The sequence below is a fragment of the Cupressus sempervirens genome, chromosome 6, assembly GCF_028749045.1.
Source record: "Cupressus sempervirens isolate cs-2001-9-10 chromosome 6, ASM2874904v1, whole genome shotgun sequence".
Classification (NCBI taxonomy): domain Eukaryota; kingdom Viridiplantae; phylum Streptophyta; class Pinopsida; order Cupressales; family Cupressaceae; genus Cupressus; species Cupressus sempervirens.
The window spans coordinates 383,444,943-383,470,812 of NC_143123.1; the positions used below are offsets into that span (position 1 = coordinate 383,444,943).

The following is a 25,870-nucleotide window of genomic DNA, read 5'->3' on the forward strand; positions in this document are numbered from 1 at the left end:
TCAACTTTTGAGGTATCCAAGCTATTGCAAAATTTTGAAATTTTGAAGTTTTGTATATAAGCTTATTCATGGATATGTTATGCTCAAGAATTCAAGGATAATATTGTATGTTTAAATTTTTTTTGACACTCATGTCAAAGGGGGAGATTGTTGATCTCAGATCAGTTTTGACAAGTGAGTGTCAACACACTTAAGCCATATACTCAATTCATGTCAAACTAGTAATATATGTTGAGTACACCATGTAAATATTAGACTATGTCAAGTTGCAATGAGTGTCGAGTCACTCATGTGCTAAGTCACTCAAATGCCAATTAGATAGACCATGCCGAGTGATTTAGGAATTGAGTAAACAATGGATGCCAAGCAATACATATGTCGAGTCATAGTATACAGAACAGTGCATGCTAAGCATCAGGTACTTCATATGGCGAGTAATACAATTTTGACATATTTGTTTGTAATGGCAAACAACTATGTAAACCATTTTTGAGCCGACTTTAATATCTTTTAGATATAAGGATGAATCTATATTTGGATTCCCTATGCAATTACATGCAACCAATCAAAAAATGAGAAGGATTAAGTGGAAAAATGGATGAATCTCAGTTGAAGATTCATACATAACCCGAAGCCACCTAAGTCTTCTTAAGAAGGATGAAACCCTAAACTCTTCATGGAAAATGACAAAGGTGACCAAATTTGGAACAAATTGAAGGAGTGAACAAGATATTTTGCATGGAGAGCATTCAAGGTGGCTTAGAAGAAAGAGTGAATTGTAGAATTAGTTAGAGAAGAATAGAGGATAGAGAAAAGGATATAGCATTGAGACATATGATTGAGAAGGATCAATTAGACATTGTTTAGAGGTGATCTGCTATTAGGCAAGCAAGTGCCAATCACAGGATCTATGATGAGACATTTTAACAAGTGATTTTAGTTAAATCTCTTAAGTAGAGTAGTCTTAATAGGTTGTATGAAATCCTTTAACAAGGTGCTTACTTAGTTGTAAGTTAAAGTCCTCTAACAAGGCACACTTCTAATAGGGTGTTATAATCCTCTAATAAGGTAAGACTTAATAGTCTTTGTAAGCCTTTAATAGGGAAAACCTTTCATAGGGTAGATCATGTTTCATGGTCAAAATATTGTAACCTTCATTGGATACACTTTATTGCTGTAGTAGTGAAGATTTTTGGGTGTCAGCCCCACCCTAGTTTTACCTTCTCACTTAGAGGGTTTCTAGGTAATCATATCTAGTGTTATGTGTGTGAATTCTTGCATGGTTATATGATTTAGATGCATATGTTTTAAATTTTATTTCATCTTATTTGTTAATGCATGTGATGAATGAGTGGTGAAATTTTTATGGGACCAAGTTTGAACTACTGATTCACCCCCCACCCACTTCAGAAATTCACCTTTCTTATTATAATTCCAACATATCCAATTCCTACTTTTCCCTTTTGTCTATATTGGATTTTCTCATTTAGTTGATCCATGTCTGCTTGAGATTTCATCATCCTTTCATTGGTTTTCCTTTCAATGTTTAGATCATTCTATAGTCTTTCAGTCTCTCATCTTAAATTCATGATTTCTTCATTTGGATTAGTAATTTGATTAATGAAGTATGCCTGTTGAAGGGATAGATTTTGAATTTCATTGTTCTTTCCTTCTAACTCTTCTTTTCTCTTATTTTTCTATTCCATGACTTCACATAGTTTTACTGCCTAAATTTCTTGCTCTCTTTTCAGCTTTCTTACTTCTTAAAGTGTGGCATTATTTTCTAATAGTTCTTTGATTGCCTTGTTAACTTCATCTGAATTACATTCTAAATGAAAGTCTTCAATTCTTTCTTCAATGTAGAGTTTTTCATTCATATGTACAACAAAATCTTTTCTTCTTTTCAAGGACTGGGAGAGTTGCTCCTTTTCTTTCTTAAGCTACCCAATAGCCAATTCCAAATCTATTTTTTCATTATCAATAGCCTTATCAAGTATGAATACCTCCATTGCCTCTAATCTTTGCTTAAGTTATTAAAAAAATTCTCTGAGAACCACAAAGCTCTAATACCAATTGTTGAAAATATATGATAGGATAAGTTACTAAGAGGGGAGGGTTGAATTAGTAACTTTTAAAATTTAATCTTTATTTACCAATTAATTCTTCATGAATATTCTGATCTAATTGTATGCATGAAAAATTGAAAGCATTAAAACATTCATAATACTTTGACACACAATATGGTGACCCAAAAACCTTCCAAATAGAAAGTAAAACTAGGGTGAGGATGATACCCACAAGCTTTAGTATTGCATTATAAAGTTGGCCTGTTATGGCTTACAATGATCACTTCTGATGATCTGCCTTGTTAGGAGCAATAAGGACTACTAGGTCCACCTTGAAAAAGGATTTACACACATGCAATGAAGCATACATTCGGTAAAGAGATTTTCCAAAAACTATTAAGTCTACCTTGTGAAAGAATTTAACTATTACACTTGTTAGGATGAACTAGTGGATGATCTCTGATTTGCAACTTGATTTGTTGAATGAGATACCTTTGACAGTAATGATCACTTTTTTGTGATAGATAAATCTTTGTTTCTCCTTATACTATTGTATCCTTTTACTTTGTACTTTGGCACTTTTATACTTTGATGATACCTCTTTTGGATGTGATTCAATACACTACATATGTACCAATCCAATTTACAAATCAGCAAAGTTGACTACAATACAAGTTTCACCAAAATACACAAAGTCAGCTCAATTGTAGGTACTTGGATTTTGAAGACAAACTCAATGAGGTTCTGATGCTTGGCAACCATTGTTAATGCTCAGCATCATCATGCACTCGGTAGACATAGAAGTTCAACTCATACTAATCACTTCCAAGTAGTCTAAACTCAATCTGCATTGGTGACTCAATGAATACTATAAAACTTGACATATAAACTGAATCACTTGATTCACACTACATAGCTCAGTCAATGCTATCACTACAAGCTTGGTATGAACTGAATCACTTGGTTGACACTATATGGCTTGGTCAACATTGGATTCACATTGTTGAATCTACAAACTCAATAAGCATTGAAGAACTTAGTTTTGCACTCATAAACTCAATAAAGACAATAACGCTTGGTTTATACTAATAATCACCAACTTGGTAGAGACTGCTCCGCACAAACTGAATGATGTCCCTAATACTCTATAGCAACTATAGAACTCAGTAGAGCCTGAATTACTTGGTTAACACTATTAATTGTACAATAAACTTGATAGTTATTAGCTATTAGATTGTGTGTGTGTGTGTGTGTGTGTGTGTGTGTGCGCGCGCGCGCGCGTGCGTGTGTGTGTGTGTGTGTGTGTCACTAATAAACAAACGTGACTAAAATGTCAACATATATATGTATGCATATAAACAGAGAGATCTTGGCACAACAGAAAAACAATAAAACTCACTCAATAGGTAGCATGGCCACAAATGTGATTGCAATGCCTATTGGTAAGTAGATTCCTCTTTTTCTCTCATTTTTTATGTGTTCTATTTCACTTGAACTAGTATTTCTTAGGGGGCATTTTATAATATTGGATTCATTTTATGTAGGAGGCAATAAGGACATTCTTGGATGTACTCATGTGATGAATTACTTGTGAGCAATGAAGATTGACTTCCCCTGAGAGTAGCAAGAGGTGATGAGGAAATTCCAAGTACTTTAAAAAATTTAGATGTTATTGAGGAATCCACCTTCATGTGGTTGGCTCCAATTAGTAGAGAATATTAAATTATTCTCAAAACCAAGTGAAGCTCAACAATAACCTATAATTGTATGACAACTAATTGTATAAATCTCTTGTTTTTAGGCAATGCAAAAGGATGTCATAGTTCAATAAGCAATGTCAATTCATATGCATACGACATCAGGCGGAACTAAAAATCACAACAGGTTAGCATTTTTGTTAGAGGTCTTTAATTATGTATTTAAAATTATAGACCATCACGAACATTGTTCATGATGATGGTCTATAATTTTAAAAACTTAATAGACCTATTAAATAAATGTAATTTTGTTGTCTTATCATCTCTCCCTATTTTCCATGTATTTGAATACAGTTGCATGTGCATTCTCAATTCAAAGTGTTAGAATCTTATTTAGGATGCAATGTAAAAATGACATGCATCAGAAGATGGGAAAATGATGTCACTTTTGCAAGTCTAGAACATTTTTTGTACTTTAAAGATTGATCATTTCTTAAATATTTTAGATGTTACTGGGGAATTTAGATCTTAGGGGGGTGGAGGTGGGTCCAAATGAGCTTCCACCTTCATGTGGTTGGCCCTACTTAGTAGAGAATATTAAACTATTCTTGAAACTAGGTGAAGTTCAACATTAACCTATGATTGTATGACAACTAACTATGTGAATCTATTGGTTTCGAAAAATGTAGAAGGATTTCCATATTTCAATATGCAATCTCCATATATGCATACGACATCAAGTGGAGTTAAAAAACCCAACAAGTTTGCATTTTTGTTAGAGGTTTGCTATCAAGATTTAACAGTGTGATTTTTGAGTCAAACTCATTGACCCATGTTTCATGAGTAGTGATTCAACATGAATCCATATCTCATGAGAATAAATGGAACACTTAGCACTCATTAGATCTAGGTGATGCTCACAGGGGTGAAGCACAAGGACTTCCTAGGAGGTCACCCATCTTAGTACTACTCCATCCTGAATGCCTAACTATGGAGTTTCCTCCATGTTTAAACCCAAATCTTGCAACCCCATTTTCAAAACCTTCACCAAGTGTTGTGCCTTATGAACCGTTCATTAGAAAGCCCCTTAAGCTCATCAATTGATAAGTAGGAGATAATTTCCATAGCAAGTCAAATTGTGATATTGCTATCAGGATTTAATAGTGTGATTTTTGAGTCAAACTCATTGACCCATGTTTCATGAGAATGGATTCAACATGAATCCATCTCTCATGAGAATAAATGGAACACTTAGCACTCATTGGATCTAGGTGATGCTCACAGGGGTGAAGCACTAGGACTTCCCCGGAGGTTACCCATCCCAGTACTACTCCACCCTGAGCATGCTTAACTATGGAGTTTCCTCCATGGTTAAACCCAAAGCTTGCAACCCCATTTGAAAAACCTTCACCAAGTGTTGTGCCTTATGAACCATTCATTAGAAAGCCCCTTAAGCTCATCAATTGATAAGTAGGAGATAATTTCCATGGCAAGTGAAATTGCAATATTGCTATCAAGATTTAACTGTGTGATTTTGAGTCAAACTCATTGACCCATGTTTCATGAGTAGTGATTCAACATGAATCCATTCCTCATGAGAATAAATGGAACACTTAGCACTCATTGGATATAGGTGAGAGATGGATTCATGTTGAATCACTACTCATGAAACATGGGTCAATGAGTTTGACTCAAAAATCACACTGTTAAATCACTACTCATGAAACATGGGTCAATGAGTTTGACTCAAGATCACATAGTTAAATCTTGATAGCAATCTCACAATTTGACTTGCCATGGAAATTATCTCCTACTTATCAATTTATGAGCTTAAGGGGCTTTCTAATGAATGGTTAATAATGGTGAAGTTTTTGCAAATGGGGTTGCAAGCTTTGGTTTTAACCATGGAGGAAACTTCGTAGTTAAGTGCACTCAAGCTGGAGTAGTACTGGGATGGGTGACCTCTAGAGAAGTCTTGGTGCTTCACCCTTGTGAGCATCACCTAGATCCAATGAGTGCTAAGTGTTCCATTTATTCTCATGAGAGATGGATTCATGTTGAATCACTACTCATGAAACATGGGCCAATGGGTTTGACTCAAAAATCACACTGTTAAATCCTAATAGCAATATCACAATTTAACTTGTTGTGGAAATTATCTCCTACTTATCTATTGATGAGCTTAAGGGGCTTTCTAATGAATGGTTCATAAGGCACAACACTTGGTGAAGGTTTTGCAAATGGGGTTGCAAGCTTTGGGTTTAACCATGGAGGAAACTTCGCAGTTAAGCGCACTCAAGCTAGAGTAGTACTGGGATGGGTGACCTCCTAGGAAGTATCAATGCTTCACCCCTATAAGCATCACCTAGATCCAATGAGTGCTAAATGTTCCATTTATTCTCATGAGAGATGGACTCATGTTGAATCACTACTCATGAAACATGGGTAAATGAGTTTGACTCAAAAATCACGTAGTTAAATCCTGACAGCAATATCACAATTTGACTTGCTGTGGAAATTATCTCCTATTTATCAAATGTACACATGCTAGGTTTTTTTAGCTCCTATTGTCCATGCATATAGAACGCAACTACACATGCATTCTCGATTCAGAGTGGCAGAATCTTGTTTTGGATGTGATGGAAAAATGGCATGCACGAGAAGATGTAAAAATTTTGTCACTTTTGCAGGTCTAAAACCTTTTTTTGTACTTAAACATTGATCATTTTTTAAAGATTTTAGATGTTAATGGGGAATTTAGATGTTGGGGGGGGAAATGAGCTTCCACCTTCATGTGGTTGGCCCTGATTAGTAGAGAATATTAAACTATTCTTGAAATCAAGTGAATCTTAATATTAACCTATAATTGCATCATAGTTATTCAATGTTTGCTGCCATTTTTTTTTAATTAATACAACATGTCATCGAAATTATGATGGCTGGTCGTTGATCCTACAGCATTCTGGCCACATGCCCATCTCAATTGTGACAAACGGTTTTGATGACTTGTCATGGGGCCCATAGCATTTATGTCACATAATTGATGGTCTTGTATATTGCAAAATTGATACTAAAATTGTCGTGTATATTGCATTAAGGCTTATTCTTATTCATTCACTCAATAGCTTCATTAATGCATATAGTGGTTTTAGAGGAGCCAAAACATGCTAAGGGAAAATTGTTGAAGATTATAATGATTAGCTTCATTAATGCATAAAATGGTTTTGGAGGAGCCAAAAAATGCTAAGGGAAGATTGTTGAAGAATCTCAGACATATCATCTGTCTGCAACTTACAAGTAGTAATTATTTTTTATCTCAATCCTTTTACACAATCTTACAACTCTCTTGCCTCATGTGTTCTTACTAGATTCACATTGTTGAATATGCGAACTCGGTAAGCACTAAAGAACTCGGTTTGCACTGAGAAACTTAGTAAACACAATAAAGCTCAGTTTACACTGATAATCACCAACTTGATAGAGACTGCTCAGTGGAAACTGAATGATGTTCATGGCACTCAGTAGCAATGGTAGAACTTGGTAGAGCCTAAATTACTTGGTTGACACTGTTAGTTGTACAATAAACTCAGTAGTTTATAGCTTTTTTATTGTGTGTGTGTGTCACTAATAAACAAACTTGACTAAAATGTCAACATATATATATATATATATATATATATATATATATATATATATAAACAGAGAGAACTTGGCACAATAGAAAAATAATAAAACTCACTCAATAGGTAGCATGGCCACAGATGCAATGGCAATGCCTATTGGTAAGTAGATTCCTCTTTTTCTCTCTCATTTTTTATGTGTTTATTTCACTTGAACTAGTATTTCTTAGTGGGCATTTTCTAATATTAGATTCATTTTATGCAAGAGGTGATGAGGACATTCTTGGATGTACTCATGTGATGAATTGCTCGTGAGCAATGAAGATGGACTTCCCCTAAGAGTAGCAGGAGACAATGAGGACATTCCAAGTATTTTAAAGATTAGTCCTTTCTTAAAGATTTTAGATGTTAACGAGGAATTTAGATGTTGGGGGGAGGGGAGCCAAATGAGCTTCCACCTTCATGTGGTTGGCCCTGATTAGTAGAGAATATTAAGTTATTCTTGAAACCAAGTGAATCTCAACAATAACCTATAATTGTATGACAACTAATTGTGTGAATATCTTGGTTTCAGGCAATGCAAAAGGACGCCATAGTTCAATATGCAATGTCAATTCATATGCATACGACATCAGGCAGAACTATAAAACACAATAGGTTAGCATTGTTGTTAGAGGTCTTTAATTAAGTATTTTAAGTTATAGACCATCATGAACATTGTTCATGATGATGGTCTATAATTTTAAAAACTTAATAGACCTATTAAATAAATGTAATTGTATTGTGTTTTATCAGCTCTCCCTATTGTCCATGCATTGGAACGTAGTTGCACATGCATTCTCGATTCAAAGTAGGAAAATCTTATTTAGGATGCGATGGAAAAATGACATACACCAATAGATGGGAAAATGATGTCACTTTTCCAGGTCTAGAACCTTTTTTTGTACTTTAAAGATTGATCCTTTCTTAAATATTTTAGATGTTACGGGGGAATTTAGATGTTAAGCGGGGTAGGGATGGGGCCAAATAAGCTTCCACCTTCACGTGGTTGGCCCTGCTTAGTAGAGAATATTAAACTATTCTCAAAACCAAGTGAAGTTGAACATTAACCTATGATTGTATGACAACTAACTGTGTGAATCTATTGGTTTCATGCAATGTAGAAGGATTTCCATAGTTCAATATGTAATCTCAATTCACATGCATATGACATCAAGTGGAGCTTAAAAAATCCAACAAGTTTGCATTTTTGTTAAAGATTTGCATAGACCTATTAAATAAATGTAAACATTGCGATATTGCTATCAGGATTTAACAGTGTGTTTTTTAAGTGAAACTCATTGACCCATGTTTCATGAGTAGTGATTCAACATGAATCCATCTCTCATGAGAATAAATGGAGCACTTAGCACTCATTGGATCTAGGTAATGCTCACAGGGGTGAAGCACCAGGACTTCCTAGGAGGTCACCCATCCCAGTACTACTCCAGCTTGAGTGCGCTTAACTATGGAGTTCCTCCATGGTTAAACCCAAAGCTTGCAATCCCATTTGCAAAACCTTCATCAAGTGTTGTTCCATATGAACCATGGAGGAAACTCCATAGTTAAGCGCGCTCATGTTGGAGTAGTACTAAGATGGGTGACCTCTTGGGAAGTCTTGGTGCTTCACCCCTGTGAGCATCACCTGGATCTAATGAATGCTAAGTGTTCCATTTATTCTCATGAGAGATGAATTCATGCTGAATCACTACTCATGAAACATGGATCAATGAGTTTGACTCAAAAATCACACTATTAAATCCTGATAGCAATATCACAATTTGACTTGCTGTGGAAGTTATCTCCTACTTATCTATTGATGAGCTTAAGGGGCTTTCTAATGAATGGTTCATAATGGTGAATTTTTTGCAAATCGGGTTGCAAGCTTTGGGTTTAACCATAGAGGAAACTCTATACTTAAGCGCACTCAAGTTGGAGTAGTACTAGGATGGGGGACCTCCCAGGAAGTCTCGGTGCTTCGCCCCTATGAGCATCACCTAGATCCAATGAATGCTAAGTGTTCCATTTATTCTCTTACCTTCCTACACTCTTTAATAGAGTGGTTTGCACTGGGTTTCCTGATTCCTGGTCTAGACATGTTGTTTACCCTATTCACAAGTCTGGGCCTATTTTTGATCTAGGAAATTACAAAACTATTATGATTGGTCATAATTTTGCCAAACTTTATGCCACTACTCTGAAGACCATGTTATCCAGTGAGCTTGACAAACGGGGATGTAGGGCGAGAGGTCAGGCTGGCTTTCGGGCAAACTACCAGACTATGGATCATGTTTTTACAATGCGGGCTATCATTAAGGAGGCTAGACACCGCTCTTAGAAGGTCTATTGTTGTTTTGTGGACTTCCGTAAGGCTTTTGATTATGTTCCTAGGTTGGCTTAATTTCAGTGGCTTCAAGAGATTGGGATTTCAGATATGTTACAGACTACTATTTTGAGACTTTATGAGAAGGTTACTGGTAGGCTTAGAACTCTAGAGGGCTTTTCTAATCCGATTCAAAGCACCATTGGCATGAAACAGGGTTGTCCTCTTTCCCCTACACTATTTGGCTTGTATATTGATGAGTTGGAGGATTTCCTTATGAAATCCTCTCAACCAAGAGATGGGTGTTATTTACATCAGGTTCTGATCTCTATTCTCCTCTTTGTTGATGATGTCGTTCTCTTGGCCTCTTCTCCCGATAGCTTACAGAGACTCCTTGATAGTCTTTCTTCTTTTTGTACTCAACGACAACTTGTGGTCAATTTATCTAAGACACGGGTTATAGTCTTTAACTGTTTAAAGACCTCTCATCTCCATTTCTCTTTCTAGGGGAAGGAGATTGAGATTACTCCCTCTTACATGTATCTTGGTGTGAAGTTCTCAGGACCACGTTTCAGTTTGAGACCTGCTATTCAGTCGAGAGTCAGTAAGGGTATGGGCTCCCTGGCTTTGCTAGAGAGACAATGCTTCAAGCATCATTTTCAGGATATTTCGTCCAAGTTGTCCCTTTTTTACTCTTTGGTTCATCTGATAGTCCTCTATGGTTCTGTGGTTTGGGGACCTTCTCTTATTGCTTTTGATTGGGCTTCTATTGAGCAGGTCCAGACACTGTTGTTGCGTCGTATCATTAGGTGTCACAAATTCACCCCTCACAACATTATTTTAGCGAAGTTTGGTGCTCATCCTCTCAAACTTGTCATTATTTTTTACTTGATTTGGTTTCTTCTTCGGCTTCATGCTTTTATGGAGACAGGTGTTGACTATCATAGATACTCTTTTTTGGCATATTGTTCTTCGATGGAGATTATGAGATCTGACACTTTTGCTAGATCAAGATGCCGGTACGCTTAGGCCACCTCTTTGTTGGGTTCGATCGGGATTGAGATTGATCATCTCCCTCCCTATCAGTTTTCACTGGATGCCCTAGCTCATCTTCTTCCCTCTCGTCAGGAGTTGAATGAGCATGTCTGACAGGATATCTATAGACAGTATATTACCACTACTTGGTGTCATCCCCTGGGTGGTTTGCGACCTAAGATAGCCTTCTATGCTGAGCATTTTCTTGTTATTCAAGATGGTATTGTTGTTCGCCCTACCTATCTTTACCAACGTTGGAATCATGCATTACGGTTCTCTTTGGGCTCTTTTAGGGTTGGTTCTCATCATCTGAGGGCTCAAACTGATCACCATATGGATCAAGCTGATCGATTATGCCAGTTATGCACTTTGATGGAGGTTGAGACCGAGACTCACTTTATATTTTGTTGTCCTCATTACTATGAGATTAGAGGGATATTCTATTGCCTTTTTAGAGACTGTTCTTCTCTCTCAATGTTCTTCAGTTATATTGATTAGCAGTGTTTAGCACTTTATCTTCAAGAAGCCACCCATCTTCGAAAGAATACCCTGCAGTCCTTTCATCAAAGACGAACTTCTGATCAGCTCATTACCACCTTTTTCTCTCCCTTGTCTCCTTCGTGGGGTTTAAAAAGGCCTTCCACTACTTCACATTCCAGATCTGTCAAACATTGTACCAGTCTCTATAGGCAGCATCAGTCCTATAGGGGTTCTTCACGACATTCGAAGACTATGGATTGTCCATGGATGTACCTCTCTATTACGAATTTCTTTGTGATAATGAAGGACCGTTAGTCCTTACCTTGTCTTTCTTTCTTCTTGTTGCTTTGTTCCTTTTCAGTCACCGTTTGGTGCCTTTGCTTGGCTGGCTCTTCTGTTTGTATGCTTAGTCCCATAAACCATTTTGGTTTTTTGTGGACATTAATAATTTTATCTTATCTTATCTTATCTTATCTCATAAGAGATGGATTCATGTTGAATCACTACTCATGAAACATGGGTCGATGAGTTTGACTCAAAAATCACACTGTTAAATTCTGATAGCAATATCACAATTTGACTTGCTATGGAAATTATCTCATACTTATCAAATGTAAATGTTTTGGATTTTTTTAGGTCCTTCTATTGTCCATGCATACATAACATTGTTGCACGTGCATTCTTTATTTAGAGCGGCAGAATCTTATTTTAAATGCGATGGAAAAATGACATGCACCGGAAGATAGGAAAATGTTGTCACTTTTGTAGGTCTAAAACCTTTTTTTCTACTTTAAACATTGATCATTTTTTAAAGATTTTAGATGTTAATGGAGAATTTAGATTGGGGGGGCAAATGAGCTTTTCACCTTCACGTGGTTGGCCCTAATTAGTAGAGAAAATACAACATGTCGTCACAATTGCAATGGTTGGTCGTCAATCCTGCAACATTCATGTCACATGCTCGTCCAAATTGCGATAGACGGTTTTGACGGCTTGTCATGGGGCCCATAGCATTCATGTCACCCAATTGATGGTCTTTGTATATTGCAAAACTAATACTAAAATTGTCTTGCATGTTGCATTAGGGCTTATTCTTATTCATTTTACTCAATAGCTTCATTAATGCATATAGTGGTTTTGGAGGAGCCAAAACGTGCTAAGGGAAGATTGTTGAATAATCTGAGACATATCGTCCGTTTGCAACTTATTAATTTCTGCCTATGGCAGGAATACTATTGCATTCATGCAAGTGCTTTTAATTTTTCAATCAGATAATGAAATCAAAATATTTTACCACTTCTATAATCTAATGAAATATTTGTTTTTTTAAAACTATTTTTAAAATGAAGAAAATGTTGTTTATTTCATGTTTTATTGGCTATACTGAATTTAGGCAAGAAAGAAATTATTTTTCCCAAAAAAAAGTAGGATGAAAATAATAAAAGGCAAGTTGATAGATATGAACAAAAAATAATTATTACCTGACATACATATCTCTTGACATAAATACTGTTGGATACCTGGACCACTTAAAAATTTTCATCTGTATTGGGTCGGTGGAAGTGATTAGAGCCATGTTAATGCTTGCCCAAAATGATAAACGATCCATTAATGCTTCAAGTCGGTGGCATATGATATATTAAACTTGGGACCTCAGGATTTTCTTCTGCGGTTGGCATTGAGTTCTTGAGTAGATAGCAAAGAAGAACAATTTCCCATTTACTTGTATGTTATTTCTGTTTCATTTGCTGGGCATTTTGGTGTAGTTGGCTTGAAAGCTGGAACAGGTACTCATCACTCGCAGACTGGCTTCTATGCGAGCGGCTACAAAAATAGGTAAAGTTTGTGACTCATTTAATTGTTGCAATGGATTGTCTTTAAATGTTGGCAAACATTTGAGATTGAATCGTGTTTTACAGATAGGCTATTACAATTTTGATGAGAAATTGAAATCGTTCAATTGATTCGTTTGCCTGTGCGTTGAACAATTTGAGAATTTGTAACAAATTCTATTGGAATGAACTTTCTTTTTTTTTGTTAATCTTTATCCAATTAAATGAGAACAATGAAATCTATATATAATTTTATAGTCTGTTTTGCTTGCAAAACTGTGAGCCCCACCCAGCCTCCATTGCAGGTGGGGACGCCACCGAGAGCTCCCTTGGCTTTGGCAGGAACGTCTGAGAGAAATCGTCTTTTCATGCAGTAGCTGGGTTTCATTCCTATCCCCAAATTCGAGGGACATCCACATTCCCCAAATCGATTATCTTATGTAAGGAACACATCACTTTATAATAAAGATATAAAATGTAATATAAAAACATTTAATCAAAAAACTTTAACATATTGTTTATACAATAACTAACATATTCTATAGGAACCTTATGTGCACATATAGATCTATATGCCATGTTAATTTTGATATTTCTATTGTAACAATTTCTTTCAATTTTTTGATAATTATAAATATAAATTTCTATTCATACTAAATATTTTAAAATAGCCATAACAATAAATAACAACCAGTACTTTTAAGGTTCATATCCAAATAATCCTATTCTTAAGAATTAAAAACTTTTTAAATTGATCTTAAGAAATATTCAATTCGATTTTATTTTTAAAAAATAGAAATATTCTAAATTGATAAAAAATATATTCAACATTACTTCAAAAAAACTAAAACACTAGGTTCCATACTATTTTTCGGTGGGGGAGAAAATTGAATTTCTTCAACAAAAATACTATTTCTTCTTACCGAGTTCAAATATAGACTTAAATATTTCTAGTTTCTTATTTTAAATATATTTATTATTAGTTCTACACTGATGTTTAATTTTGACTATTTGATATGACTTGTTACTAATACAAATGTTTTATGTTGTTGATTAAATATTTAATACTATACAAAGATGATAGTTGATTTTGTTTATCCTTGCAACAGATTTCAAATCATCCAAAGCAGTTGATTGCAAATACACAAGCTACTATGTCAACTTCTAAAACTTAAAAACTAACTCTGCTACTTGTATTCAGCTATACATGCATATAGCTTTCACGCCTCAATATATTCAAATACACCACCAACTTGAAAGAAATGAAATATCATCACTGCTCTTTAGAAACATAGCTAAAAAAAATTGATCAAAACCCAGCTCTACAAACAACATAACAAAAAAACATTAGATGCACTCCATGGACTGCTGCAAACTTCAATCGAGGTAAGTGATTTCAGCTCCTTTGTCATTTCATTTTATCTTTTTATCTTTCATGTAATCAGGTCATGGGAAATTTGACTATAGAAAATGCATATTCAAGTCTATTCCATACTTTTTGCTCAAAATGCAACTATAGATTTGAAAGCTATGGAGCATTGAATGGAAAAAAAAGATATTGTAACCGATGTAATGAACATGTGTCATACAAATATTAATTGTACCTAAAAGCAATTATCACAAATGATAGCCAACAACCAATTCATTGCTCTGCTGAAAACAATATTGTACAATAGTTACTTCCTGCTCTTACAAACATAAATTATTAGCAATACATTGATAACAAATCATAAGTAATATTTATGCTCTGAGACTTTTTAGCAACTGGCACATACACTCTCAACCAGTACAATATCATCACACATGTAGTTTTTATGAATAGATAGACTGGGCATCAAACAACAAAGGTACTTATTCTTAATACTTGCTTGTTTTTAACTATAAAAATCAACTACTTCTTACTTATTAAGCATTATTTAGAGTGCACTAATAATGTTACCAATTTTGCAGGTATCACATTTGGGTAGCAAAAAAGTACACCTCCCTATTACATTCAATGTAACACTTTCTTGTACATATCTTCGATTACATCAAAGTTTTGTACAGTCATAATACTTCACTCAATTATATGTATATATATTGCTTCTAAAGTAACCACATGTGCATGTACAAAATCAAGACAATAAGCCTTGTATTTTGAAAAAATACCTAGTCAATATAACTTTTGCAATTTAGTTATTAACTGGTTTCAATCTTAGTTCATTGTGAATTGTGGATTTTGTTATATTTGATTTGTTTTGAACTTGTCAAAATATAGTAGTGTTTTACTAACTATTAACATTTCTCCATCAATTTATAGATTAATACTAATTTCTTCATGTTCGATTTATAATTAATTGACTATTACCTAATCCCAAACCCTTCCCTCCATCCTCCATAACAGTACAACTATCACGCATATGACAGGAACTATGACGCTACACGTTGCTTGTTTACAAGTAGCAATTATTTTCAATCTCAATCCTTTTGTCTTCCCTCATGTGTTCTCACTATCATCCTTTTCTCTTCCCTCATGTGTTCTCACTATCAGAACTCATTTTTTATCATTGAATCAAGCACGCAGATTCTTTCCACGTCAAATTGATTAGTGATCGAGTCACATTCAAAAAGATATTGTAACCAATGTAAAAAAAGATATTGTAACCAATAATTAGCTATGGAGCATTGAATGGAAAAAAAAGATATTGTAACCAATGTAATGAACATGTGTCATACAAATATTCATTGTACCGGTGGGTGTGTCGCGCCAGCGCTACCGATCACGTTAAAAATTTTACCAGCGCACTGCAATTTATAGGGGGGCCGTGTTGCACCAATTCCCGCAGTCTAAAATTTAAAAAAAAATATATCACAAATGATAGCCAAAAACCAATTCATTGCTCCGCTGAAAACAATATTGTACAACAGTTACTTCCGGCTCTTACAAACATAAATAATTAGCAATACATTGATAACAAATCAGAAGTAATATTTATGCCCTAAGACTTTTTAGCAATTGCCACATACACTCTCAACCAGTACAATACCATCACACATGTAGTTTTTATGAATAGATAGACTGGGCATCAAACAACAAAGGTACTTATTCTTAATACTTGCCTATTTTTAACTATAAAAATCAACTACTTCTTCCTTATTAAGCATTATTTACAGTGCACTAATAATGTTACCAATTTTGCAGGTATCACATTTTGGGCAGCAAAAAAAGTACACCTCCCTATTACATTCAATGTAGCAATTTCTTGTATATATCTTCCACTACATCAAAATTTTGTATAGTCAGAATACTTCACTCAATTATATGTATATATATTGCTTTTAAAGTAACCACATATGTATGTACAAAATCAAGACAATAAGCCTTGTATTTTGAAAAAATACCCAGTCAATATAACTTTTGCAATTTAGTTATTAACTGGTTTCAATCTTAGTTCATTGTGGATTTTGTTATATTTGATTTGTTTTGAACTTGTCAAAATATAGTAGTGTTTTACTAACTATTAACATTTCTCCATCACTTTATAGATTAATACTAATTTCTTCATGTTCGATTTATAATTAATTGACTATTACCTAATCCCAAGCCCTTCCCTCCATCCTCCATAACAATACAACTATCACGCATATGGCAGGAACTAGGAACTATGACTAGAAACTATGACGCTACACGTCGCTTGTTTACAAGTAGCAATTATTTTCAATCTCAATCCTTTTGTCTTCCCTCATGTGGTCTCACTATCATCCTTTTCTCTTCCCTCATGTGTTCTCACTATCAGAACTCATTTTTTTATCATTGAATCAAGCACGCAGATTCTTTCCACGTCAAATTGATTAGTGACCGAGTCACATTCAAACAATTATATTAAAATTTGGGGTAATCACAGTCAAACATCTTTTTCAGTGGGGGTATCACAGTCAAACAACTCTTTGATGCTTTCTATGCTAATTTCTGATTTACTGTTACAATTTTCAATAAATTTGGGAGTACACTGATAAAAATATTTGGGATATGTATTGCGTGGGGGCCGCGCGAACGCGAGCCCCCTCTGTAACAAATTATGACGTGCATTCTCCCCTTGGGGAGATGCTAGATGGAGCCCCCTTCTTCATGTGCAATGAAGGTGCCCGCTCTAGGCCATCGGCCTTTCTGATCACCGATTGACCCCGCCCAGGTAAGTATGCTTCAAACGTATTCCTCCCCTCCTACTTGTACTCCCCCTTCTCCCTTCTTTCCCTCTCCTCACGCATGTGGGATCATTTACAATTCGTCGAGAAAACAGCTGCAAACTTGCAGACGCAAAATTCTGTGTTCAAATGGATACTCCTAAACCTACTAATATCCCAGCACTAAAATTGGATCTTTGACTTCAGCTATGGGACAAGATTAAAATATCGAATTTAGTGAGACCACTTGAGTCATACCAGATCGTTCTAGGTGGGTTCCAATCATTTCCAACAGTGCATTCTCCACATAGTTTGCCTTTTGTTATCAATCACTTCTAATGTTTAAAATGCGGAATGCATTAGCAATTGTTCTTTGCAAAACATCATCTGCCAACAGTTCAGCCATTACATTTTATTACAATAGTTTGTGTTTTTTTGTCATTAATCACTTCTAATGGTTAAAATTCGGAATCCATTACCAATTGTTCTTTGCAAAAAGGTTATCTGCTATTAGCTCAGCCATTATATTCTATTATAGTAAATATTTTGTTGTTGGTACATGTCACAGTACACTTGATTACATGTCAATGCACTGTAATCATGTTAACAAGCTTATAGAAGTAGCCAAGCGTCCAAGTACAAGTCACAAGAAATCAGTTTGTCGAAAAATAATGCCTCGCAGGCCTCAAAGAACAGAGCAACTGTCTAGAACATATGTCATGAATCACATTTTCTTGTGTGCAGCCACTATTCTTTCCCAGCACTTGATATATTTCTTTAAAATGTTTTACATTATGTCCCATAAAAAATGGTCAGATTGATGACAAGTTCAGAATTCAAAGACGTGGAAATCTGATGACAAGTTCAGAATCAAATACGTGGAAGATTTCAGACATGGTATTTCCACATGCCTATCACAGTTAGTTTGAAACCTTCAGATAGAAAATTGTGAGTACTCTTATAAAACTCTTAGAGATTTCACTGGTCATCCCAAACAAGATATGGATCACTTGTGACAAGATATAATCAATGGCATAAACCAGGTAATAACAAACACTGAAGACAGGGTACAATCAAGTTAAAGTTATTGTGCCTTATGTACAATAAGCCCAATTACAGTGTCTACCCAAACATTGTTATTATCATAGACAGGGTCCCTTTTGGTACCCACTTTGATTCCAAGGTAAATCAAAGTATAAACAATCTAATAAATTCAGACATAATATAACAAGGTACAATCATCTATCCTACTATCATCAATCAAAAGGATTAAAGAGTCTCATAAAATCAGACATAACATAACAGGGTACAATCATGTTCAGAGAGATAGATGATCGAAATGACAAAATAGAAACTTTATGTTTGACTACATCCATGGCTTGTCAGATACATTTCAAACAATGTATAACCTGCACTGGATTCATACCACTATTGCAGCCTTCCAAACCATGAGATAGTTTGCTTATAATCAATAAGCAGCAACTTCAACGAGTTTAAGGATTACACCTTTAATTATTAGTCCAATCTCTTTGTTCAACTCTTCCTCATACGAAGTGGTACTACAGTCATCTTTTACTGGGTTTATGGATAGGCATTGTGTATAAGGCTTCATGGGTCTATTACTTTTATATTATGGTGTTACAGAGCTAGCATTGAGTTGCAAGTATTTTGTTTTTTATCTTGTTCGCATATATTCTTTGGATTTTAATAAGAAAGCAGTTTCTCATAGTTTCTCATGGGTTTTAAGACATTCAAACGGAATTCTCAGCTATCACTCAAAAACGATGTCTGGGAAAAAAATCATGTTTGACTTTTTTTTAGTCTTTGATGCTTTTTTTGTTTTGCATCTTTTTGTTTTTTTTTTTTTTTTTTTTTTGTCTTTGATGCATTTTGTCTGAAAATTAACCAGCACCCACCAATACTAGGGTATGCTCATTCAATAATGAATAGATTCCTTACCATACATTACTCTGTTTCTCTGTAGTTTACGAACATAGACTCGTTCTATCCAAAACTCGTCAAATTAGCGTAATGACAAACAGACATTCTTCTGAGTTTAACAATCCCAACATCTGCTTTAAAAAATATATAGCAAGCGGCGGATTCAAATGTATCGAAATCATAGTTTCTCTATCCTAATATCTCTACTTAAAACAAATATAGCGAGGGGCGGATTCCTATGCCTATTCAAGTACCAGTATCTATGACTGTAATAAGTTGAATTGATCAGACAGATGTTAAATTTAACCAAATGGCAGATATCAGTTCAACCCCTGATTTCAACAGTACAATATAACAGAATAAAGAAGAATAGCTTGAAGCACATGGATCTATCATCAGACTTTCAATAACATATTTACATTTCTGCAACTGATTGGGAACACTTCTTGTAATTGGAACTGTGTAGGGGCCGCGCGAACGCGAGTCCCCTCTGCCACAAATTATGACGTGCACTCTCCACAATGGGAGATGCTAGACAGAGCCCCCTTCTTTATGTGCAATGAAGGTGCTCTCTCTAGGCCATCGGCCTTCTTGATCACCGATCGACCCCGCCCAGGTATGTATGTTTTGAATCTATTCCTCTTCCCCTCCTTGTACTCCCTCTTCTCCCTTCTTTTTCTTCTTTTCTCGCATGTGGGATCATTAACAGCCCCCTGCAATTTACACATATCATCACCAGAAAGAATGCGCAAGGAATGATGAGGGTTTACAATTTCGGAGAGCAAAATACCATGAATGTAACTAGGCTTCATTGTAAAAAATAAATATTGCTGCAGACTCGCCCACACAAAACTCACAGGAGCCCAAGTAATCATAACATCTTCGAAAAAATCCCATGTACCTAGCAGGCGCATACACCTTAAAAATGAACGTGGTTTATATGAATCTAAATTTCATGTCATCAATTCGAAATTTATTGCGCTGGGTGTACCTATTACACACTTGCATGCTATGCCAGTGTAACATTTATAATGTGCAGAAGTGCCCAATCAATATTCATAATCTGAAGGTGATTTCTTGAGCTTTACAAATCTAGAAACGATGCAAATTTTATCAGTGTTCTTTAATTGTTAGTGATGTTGCATAATTTTGTGTGAACCCACTGGACCTATGGATCAATGTATTGTGTATAAGCCTTCCCGGAGCTTTTGCTACATTATTATTTCTATCATTTAATGGCAACTGTTTTGGATTTTGATCTTGTTTACATGTATTAAATTGGTTAATATGTTCATACACCCAAACAGACTTCTCAGCTAACTAAAAAAGGTGTAATGACTTTCATCTGAGTAGTAGGTAATCCCTAAACACTGTTTTAAGGCTCAAACATTCTGACAATCAGATTGATGACAAGTTCAGAATTCAAAGACATGTTATTTCAGTCACAACTAGTTTAAAAGCTTCCTGTAGATACAACTGAGTGCTCTCATAAAACTATTACGTATTTCTGGTCACCCCAAACAAGATTTGGATCACTTGTGACAAGATACGGTGAATGTAAGCATAAACCAGGCAATACAAAACACTGGAGACAGGGGACCCTCAAGTTTCAGCTATCATGCCTTGTGTAGAACAAGCCCAATTTAAGTAATGCATTTCCAACCTTGTACATAACATATCCCTATTACATCAATCAAAAGTATAGAATAGTCTCACAAGTTCAAACATTATATATTAAGGTACAATCATCAATCAGGAGAACTGAGCAGTCTCATATATCCTAAACTATAACGATATCACAATTTAATAAATTGATTTTAAACTACACAGCTGCAATCTGATAATAATGTTAACTTGCTAATCAATATAATAAAAAACTTATAAATTGATTCTTAACTACACAGCTGAATTCTGATGATAATGTTACAATTTAATTTGCTCGCAATTTAACTTGCAAATCAATCTAATTTGCTGATAACAATATCACAATTTCACTTAATATCTCTAACTATATCACAATCTAACTCACTTTCTTATAAATTCAGACAAGATAGACAGATATCACAATTTAACTTAATATCAATAACAAAATTGCAATTTAACTTAATATCAATAACAAAATTGCAATTTAACTTACAAACTCAAACAGACATTTTATTACAAGGTACTGTTGTGAACACAGATAGCAGACAATTGACATAGCAACAGACAATTCATGTTTGGTTCATTCATGGCTTGTCAGATACATCTCAAACAATGTTTACGCTGCACTAGATTCATACCAGTTGCAGAATACAAAACCATGAGAAAGACAACCTCAACAAGTTTAAGGATGGGACCTTTTCTTGCAAGTTCAAACTCTTTGTTCGACTTTTCCTCATAAAAAACAATGGTATACAGTCATCTTTTACTGGGGTTATGGATAAGCGTTGTGAATAAGCCTTCATAGGTTTATTACTGTTATATTCAATTGCAAGTATTTTGTCTTTAATCTTATTCGACTATATTCTGGGCTTAAGACATCCAAACAGACTTCTCAGTCCATACTCCTATCTGAGGAGCAGTGAATCTCTAAAGAGGCAAGGTCGTTAAGACTGTTAGTGGTACAATTGAGGATGGAATCTCATTAGTTCAGGTGCGAGACGAGTCGACGGAAGAGGTCCAAAGAGGCTTGGGAGGAGAGAGCTTAGATGTTTTTGTAGAAGGGGAACAATTGAAATGAAATGGCATTTTCTCTCTGAATGCTAACTTACTCGTCCAAAGAGGCTTGGGAGGAGAGAGCTTAGATGTTTTTGTAGAAAGGGAACAATTGAAATGAAATGGCATTTTCTCTCTGAATGCTAACTTACTCGTCCAAAGAGGCTTGGGAGGAGAGAGCTTAGATGTTTTTGTAGAAAGGGAACAATTGAAATGAAATGGCATTTTCTCTCTGAATGCTAACTTACTCTGTTGCCATCCTAAAGGCAGACACCATGCATATAACTTATTTGAAGTTGACAACATCAAGCAAACTGTTGATTTTTAGGTTAAGATCCATATCACAAGATTGGAAATGAAAAGAAATATAGAACAAACGGTTGATTTTTTTAGGTTAACATCCATATCAGAAGATTGAAAATGAAAAGAAATATATGATCATTTGATTCTGGTTCTTTAGATTGCTTGTCTTATGACACTGACAAACATACTCTTGCGTTTTTCTCTCCTAATATCTGCTTAAAACTATTATAGAAAGTGACTGATTCATTTGCTTGTTAAAAGTCACTACCAGTATATCTTCAATATCTTGAATGTACAAGTGAAACTCGTCAAGAGTGACAAGCAATGGGGAATCAAAGGATGATAGCTAGGTCGATGACCCATACTCGTTCAACGCCCGATTTCAACAATATAAGATTTGAGAGCAATAAAAGCATCGATCTGACTCCCATATTTCAGAGCAAACATTTTGTTCAAGCCCATCGATCTAACAACAGATTTCTGAGCGAAAAAACATTCTTCAACCCCACCGATCACACCAGACTTCGGATCAAAATAACATACATTCTTTAAGCCCGTCGATCTAACACAGGCAGAGAAAATTACAAATTTGAATGTAAACGATTAAGAATTGGAATTGTGTGGGGGCCGCGCGGACGCGAGCCCCCTCTGTAACAAATTATGACGTGCATTCTCCCCTTGGGGAGATGCTAGATAGAGCCCCCTTCTTTAAGTGCAATGAAGGTGCCCTCTCTAGGCCATCGGCCTTTTTGATCACCGATTGACCCCGCCCAGGTAAGTATGCTTTCTTCGTACTCCTCCCCTCCTACTTGTACTCCCCCTTCTCCATTGCTTTCCTCGCCTCACACATGTGGGATCATTTTTAACTACTCTCTTTAATAATAGAAAACAAAATTTTCTGCAAGCTCGTTTACACAGCCTTCAAAACACTCTTCCTGAGCGATTTCATTTCAATAAAAGGCTGTATTTAGCGTTGTGGCTGTTAAAAAACATTTATTTATTTTGAAGAAGTGTACCTTGTACTCACTTAGATGTTGTATTAGTTTGACATTTGAGACTTAGAGAAGTGTTCCATGAAAATGTAGGAGGCAACTTTTTTTTTTAATTTCAATGAATATTAAAATGGTGAAATTGGTTAGCTATTTGTTTCTTATGTTTTGTTGGGTAAGTTGAATAATTTTGAATGAAATTATTTGAAATTAAATCTAAATGGTTTTGAATAAATTTATTGGTAAAAAAATCTAAATGATTTTGTATAAATTTATTAGAAATTATATCTTGTTAAGTAGATAGCCTTGACACCATAAAGGATGGGACGAGCTTGTGTCCTAAAGGATTTTGATCATCGATTATTAGTTTATGAACTTTTTATACTCTCAAATAACTATCTGTTCTTTGTACATTTTACATTTTGCAACTAAAAATTACATTTTTACTCTTAACTTTTATTAATATTAATTTTCACATTTTAAAAAAATAAAATTTTACTTAAAAATTATATGTTTGTTAGTGCATGAAATAAAACTTATGTTAAAGACATACCAAACCATAAGACAAACTTAGCTAATAATAAATAGCGAACTCTGTGATTTTAAAGACGAACCTCTTGTTACTGGTCCAAAGTCTTTGGTAGACTTCCTCATGCACAACAATGCCATTAGAAGCATAGTTATGGATCAAGCAAAATTCTAGAAGACTTTATGGAGTTTTTAACTATGTTTCATATCTATCATTGAACTATAGCTATTTTGGATTTAGTCTTGCTTACATGTATTCAATTGGATTTTAATAAGAATTTATTTCTTATAGGCTAATTCGTCTAAAAAAGATTTCTCAATCATCCTTAAAAAAAGGTGAAGACTTTTATTTGAGGACTAATGATCCTTAAACATTGTTTTAATGCTCAAACATACTGAAAAACAAGTGTCAAATAAATGTATTTCTTTAGCTAACAAATGGGATTCATATAGTCAATGTAATGTACCAAACATAGGTTAGACAAGAAATACTCCCCTACAACACTTTACCTTTGTTTGCACCTATCACTCAGCCTTTAACACCCTTGGCAACTTCCAACACTCACACTTCGACACTTAGCACCCTTCGACACTCAGTACCCTTTGGTACTTTGTACCCTTCACACAACATTTTGTCACTTGTACCCTTCAGCACTCAACCTTTGTCACTCAACATCCTCCAACGCCCTTCTACACTTGACACCCTTCGACACTATTTGGCATTTGGCACCCAATTGTTGGCCCCCTTTGGCTCATTGGCACTCGGTAGTTTCACTTGACATGATTCAACTATATGGTTTGCAAATGCCAAATACATTATTGCTAATGAATAAGAGTTAGCACAAAGCAAACATCATTAATCAGAATGAATCACTAAGAACAAAGAATTTTGGGTTCAAATTATTAAGATATACCTCAGATTACATCAAATTAGTCTACAAGTGAAGACTTCATAAATTTGTGCCAACAAGCATACTACAAACAGATTAGGGTGGTTGCTAACACCTTTTATAGTAATTACAAATTATAATGGGTTTGCACCTCTGAAACTAAATACAAGAATTCAATTCTAATTGGAATCACAAATACACGATAAAAGATAACTCTATGATGATTCATACGATGTTATCACCTTTTTATAAAGGGCTCCAAGAAGTATATGTGATGTTACAATAGAATGACATAACTTTATTTATTTTATTGCCTTATTTTATAATTAAATTAATTAATTAAATAAAGTAGTTTGTATGATATTATTTAAGTTTCAGACCATGTAATAAATTAATTTAATTTAATTACTTTCCTTTATTGGAGACATTATATTGAAAAAGAAGTAGATTATTTACCATGCATTCCATTATTTAATGTAGTTTGTCAATTACTGTAGAGTGACAAACAACATACTTCTGGTTTTTTCCATCCTAGAATCACTTTAATATAGTGTGGTTTCATGTAGATGTTAAACTCAACACTTTATTATTGTAATAAGTGGTTTGATTTATAGATATGTTCAATTTACTCTCTTTAAAAATTATACCAAGGGAACTCAAGGATAATATCAATGGAGATAATAGACTAATCCAACAATTAAAAGCTTGTGCAACCTTGCAGACACAAAATTTACATTTGACTAACAAATTCAATGATAACATTTGATAGGGTGACATGAGAGATTTTATCTAGGGTGAACTCATTAAGAACCTTTCAACTTTACCAATAGATCCAGGGACCATTAACATTGTAATTAATTTTTGGATTTAACTAAGTTGGAATTTTGTATTAGTGTGGGGGAAAATATTTTATAAATCTATTGTAGAAAATAGGTGTAAGAGAAAGATAACAAAGATATAAATAAAAAAGTGGATATTGTGTCCAAAAAAATTTTATGGGCAATAGGTTGTAGCCAAAAAAATTAATATTTAAAAAAAAAATACAAAATTTATAAACTTAGCTTAATGTGGGCACTAGGAGGAAAAAATTGAGTAAATAAACCTTTGGTCTAGACTAGAACTTAAAATGTTCAATTTATCATGAATTTACATTTTTTTCACTTCTAAAATTATAAAATAGTGATAACAATATCACTATTTCATTTCACTATAGAATTGTTTGGTAATGCCAAATTGTGATGAAGATTCAAGTGTCCTCGTTTACAA

At 34.7% G+C, this 25,870-nt stretch overlaps 3 non-coding genes across 3 annotated transcripts; all 3 read right to left on the bottom strand.

The window, feature by feature from the left end:
• Positions 1-17,110: 17,110 nt before the first annotated feature.
• Positions 17,111-17,272, bottom strand: LOC149552662 (U1 spliceosomal RNA). Its single transcript, XR_016353523.1, has one exon. It is a non-coding gene; the product is annotated as a U1 spliceosomal RNA (small nuclear RNA).
• A 2,387-nt stretch (positions 17,273-19,659) lies between these two features.
• On the bottom strand, positions 19,660-19,821 carry LOC149552663 (U1 spliceosomal RNA). The gene has a single exon (XR_016353524.1). It is a non-coding gene; the product is annotated as a U1 spliceosomal RNA (small nuclear RNA).
• Positions 19,822-22,817: 2,996 nt separating this feature from the next.
• LOC149552664 (U1 spliceosomal RNA) lies at positions 22,818-22,979 on the bottom strand. Its single transcript, XR_016353522.1, has one exon. It is a non-coding gene; the product is annotated as a U1 spliceosomal RNA (small nuclear RNA).
• Positions 22,980-25,870: the final 2,891 nt, after the last annotated feature.